This window comes from Bidens hawaiensis, unplaced genomic scaffold (assembly GCF_021521415.1).
Source record: "Bidens hawaiensis isolate Kalapana, Puna unplaced genomic scaffold, B.hawaiensis_p1.1 tig00045507_1, whole genome shotgun sequence".
In the NCBI taxonomy this organism is placed as follows: Eukaryota; Viridiplantae; Streptophyta; class Magnoliopsida; order Asterales; family Asteraceae; genus Bidens; species Bidens hawaiensis.
The window spans coordinates 52,109-56,343 of record NW_027498109.1 but is presented as its reverse complement, the minus strand read 5'-3'; the positions used below and the strand labels follow the sequence as shown (position 1 = coordinate 56,343).

The 4,235-nt window shown below is 34.0% G+C and overlaps 1 long non-coding RNA gene across 1 annotated transcript; it reads right to left on the bottom strand.

The window, feature by feature from the left end:
* Positions 1-407: 407 nt before the first annotated feature.
* Positions 408-3,606, bottom strand: LOC143595749 (uncharacterized). Its single transcript, XR_013146577.1, has 2 exons — positions 3,165-3,606; positions 408-447 (listed from the first exon to the last, which is right to left on the bottom strand). It is a non-coding gene; the product is annotated as an uncharacterized LOC143595749 (long non-coding RNA).
* Between the last annotated feature and the right edge of the window lie 629 nt (positions 3,607-4,235).

The following is a 4,235-nucleotide window of genomic DNA, read 5'->3' as shown; positions in this document are numbered from 1 at the left end:
ACCTCTCCTCCCCTCTATGCATCAATTTCACTTGAAGTGTAATTTTACATTACAATATACCTAAATGGCTAAATATTCAAATACCTGCAACACTTTTTTAAACAAATATGAACGGTTTTAACGACTTTTGCGCGTTCATAGACAACGGGCAGGGAAGTATAAAACAGGGTAACTGGAATCATTATAAATAGCATCAAATATACAAGACATGGCACATAAAAGTTAAAACAAATACATTTTCCAAAGTCCTAAAGATATCCATAAAGCATACTTAAAATATCCTTTTAGTACTAAGAACATAACATCATGCTTTTTTCCATTTGGTTTCCAGAATAAGTTAACTGCTGATTATTTACTCCTTATATGGCTTTATATTGCAGGATACTTCATACAGGGACTTTTTGATAAAAATAGCTTAATCCACAGGAGCAGCAGTTCACTAATGGCCTGCAAGAACAATGAGAACTTCAAAAGTAATCAACCAGAATTTTGATGGCTACCGATACTATAAAAGTGAAAACTAACACCGAAAGAAAAATGTAATCTTGTGAGAAAAGGCATTATTATCATAGCAACTAGTATTAATTACACATGTATTTAGATTTTCATAAATTGTAATTTACACATTAATTTATAAATAAAGTGAAAAAAGTTGTTTATACAGCGGTCTAACTGTTCTCTGCCCAACATCACACATGGTTGCGAAAAAAGGAAAAAAAAAACGCTCATGGGTGTTTGGTTGTGCATGTCCAGAGTTACTAATGTGAGTCAAATAATCAGCTCACAATTAGGTCTGTAAACGAACCGAACGAACACCAACAAGGGCATGTTCGTGTTCGTCATTTAACTTTAAACAAACACGGACACTTGAACACAGTTCGTGTTCATTTTTTTGAAAATGAACATGTTCGTGGTCGTTTATTTTCATTTATTTAACTTCTAAATGAATAGTTCACGAACATAAATGTAAAACAAACATAAATAAACACACTAAAATGAACACAAATCAACAAATATAAAACCATTAACCAGATGATACTTCAAGATAATATTTAATTATTTACTATTAATACGTAAATGAACATAAATAAACGAACGTTCACGAACATAAATGAACGAACGCACGAAACATATGTTCATTTGTTTAATTAAACGAACACAAATTTTTTGTTCATGTTCGTTCATTTATTAAATAAGCGAACATAAACGAACTTCTCGCCGAACGGTTCAGAACCAGTTCACCGAACGCTCAGTTCGCTTACAGGCCTCCTCACAACTTATGTAATTTTGAATTTTTCGTAATAGACAAATAACTAATTTTCTTACTACAACTCCTAACCTGATTATCCGAGGGACCAATCTGACGTTGAAAATGACAAGTTATAATAAATTTATCCCGAAAGTCCTAACCTTTGACCTTAAACAATAGGAAGATCATAGAATTGTAATCAGTTTATTGACCACCCCAAACAATAACAATTGTTTGTTGGACTTTGGGATTGCTTATTTTCAAAGTGATCATTCATGGTGCATGAAAAATTACTAGTGTATCCTTACATTGAATAAGTTGTTTTCAGTAAACTGTTTATCTGCTTAAGCTTTGACCATAAGGTGTTTAAAATTTTAAATAAGCAATCCAAGTTCCCAAACATACCCTTAGAAAGTGCGATAATATTTGTCAAATCAACTTGATGAAATATCACTGTATACAACTAATTCATGAAAGCAAAAGGCTTCCCCATGCATCGATCATAATAATGGACCATCAATTATCATACACCGGTAGCTATCAGTAACATTAATGTTCAACTAAACCAATTCATCTTTACTCAAAACTGGTGGTCAAACCTAAACCAAACAGAAAGTGTAGTTTTACAAACACATAAAACCCAAACTGCCGTTTTTGTTTCAGTTTGTTTATTTCCGTTTCATGCATACCCCTATAAAAATCAATAAGTTCGGTTCGGTTTTTGGATTTTAGTTACACGCAAAACCGAAACCAAACCAAACCAAACCGTTGATTTTAGTTTCATTTCGGTGTTTTCGGTTTCAGATCGGTGTTTTCGGCTCCATACACACCCCTATCAAACATAAAGTCAAAATCAGTGGTTAAAATTGAAACCATCAACAAGAACACATAGACAGTCTCAACATGAATTTAAATGTTCGAAGCTAGAATTACAGGTATAAAATTTTGAAAGAAAAAAAAAAGACAACATAAAAGTCCGACTTGGTTCCAATTAAAGTCGGTTAACGGAGACACGTTAACCATAAGTCCATAACCATAAGCAAGTGGTCAGTTACTCGGTTAACCAGGTTCACTTGACCATAAAAGATCGGTTTTGTCTGTTATGATTAGCTTTAACTAAATTCCATCAATCTTTTATGTTAACGGTCTGGTTTAGGTTATGGTAATGTTCAACTAAACCAATTCATTTTTACTCAAAAGTATTGATGGTTAAATTGAAATCATCAGCAAAATCACATAGAACACATCAACAGTTACTTCAATTTACCATATACTTTCAAGAAGACTCGAGTGCTTTTTGCCCTGACACCGAAAGTCTATAAATTCAGTTTGGTTTGTTTTCCTCGATTATATATATAATTATTTTTATCATATATAATTAAGAAGAATAATAATTATATATATATATACATTAAATAAAAATCTCGTTTAAGCTCGATACGCGAAGCTCGGGCTCGATCTCGTCTATTAAATGACCCTTTATAAAAGCTCAGGCTCAACCTCGGATCAATTCTAGTTTTTAAGGAGCCAATCTCGAGCAGCTTACAAGCAGCTCGGCTCGTCTACACCCCTAATAATTATAAGTTAGGCATCCCGGCTCATATTATGAACTCATGATGTCGTCTAGACTCAACTAATTGGTTACAATATTATTTTAAAATGTTAATATCTATATATATACAAGACATATAAAAGAAATAAAATTATAATAACTTTCCTAGAACACAAAAATAAAAGGTATACATAAATGTTCGGTTCGGTTTTAGGTTACACGTAAAACTGAAAGTTTGCCTTCTAACCAAACTGTCAGTTTTTTCAACTTAACTCAAAGTCAAATTGGTGGTCAAACTGAAACCATAAACACAACACATACAAATCACAAAACAATAACAAAAACCTTCAATCAATAGTATACCTTTCAAGAAGACGAGTGTTTTTGACCCTCACACTGCGGACTCTCAACAAAATTCTTAGACGGATACTTGGCCGTCACCATCCCAACCTCAAACACCAAATCCTCACCACTAATCTTAATCCCAGTGATCCCCCACCACTGGAAAAAAGCCCTAACCCTAATTCCATTCAACTCATGGATCCGATTCTCAACGATCCTACCAGTAACCTTCTTCGAGTAGGTGGCCAGGTAGTTGTCCGGCGGGAGGATGAGGCGGCAGGGGCGGCCGAGGTGGACGGCGAACTCGCCGGAAGTGGCGTTGAGGTCGTAGGAGAGGACGTCGGTTGGGAGGAGTCCGATTGGGAAGCCGTGGTAGGTGAGGACGGAGTGAGCGGTGGGGAGTTGGTTAGGGTTTGATGAGGATGCTGAGATGGTGATGGTGATGGTGATGGTGATGGTGAGGAGGATGAAGAAGATGAAGGTGGATTTGGACATTTTTATTGTTATTGAGGGGATAATGATGAAAGGGAAGAGTTTGCTGTTTGTGTGTAGGTGTGATATTTGTGAGGGCATGTGGAGGGTTGACTCTAGCATTCTCAATCCATTTTCTAAAACTATGTGACGGGATTTGTAAATTATATGATATAGCTATGAGTGATTTTAAGCAGAGGAGAGATAAAATTTATATGGAAAAGTTAAATTTGATGTTTTACTGTAGATACTGTATAATTTTTTAATATTTTCATAAAGTAGTTGTGAGTGAAACAAAGAGAAAATATGATAATAAAGGTATAAAAAATATTATTTGATTAAATATGAGAGAGAAAACACGGTGCTTTTTAGTGTAATTATATGATATATATGGATATAAGGTAGGAAACGGGCTGGGAATGCTCTTATGAGGTTGGATTGACCCGGGAAGACCGGTGTTTGACTTGGATGACGTCATAAATAATTTAATTATATATATAATTCATATATATATATAAAATAATAATAATAATAATAACAAACTTTAATGTTTATTTATGTTTTATGCGTTGCTTTTTAAGTATATATGATTTATGTTTGATCGATAAAGATATCAATGAA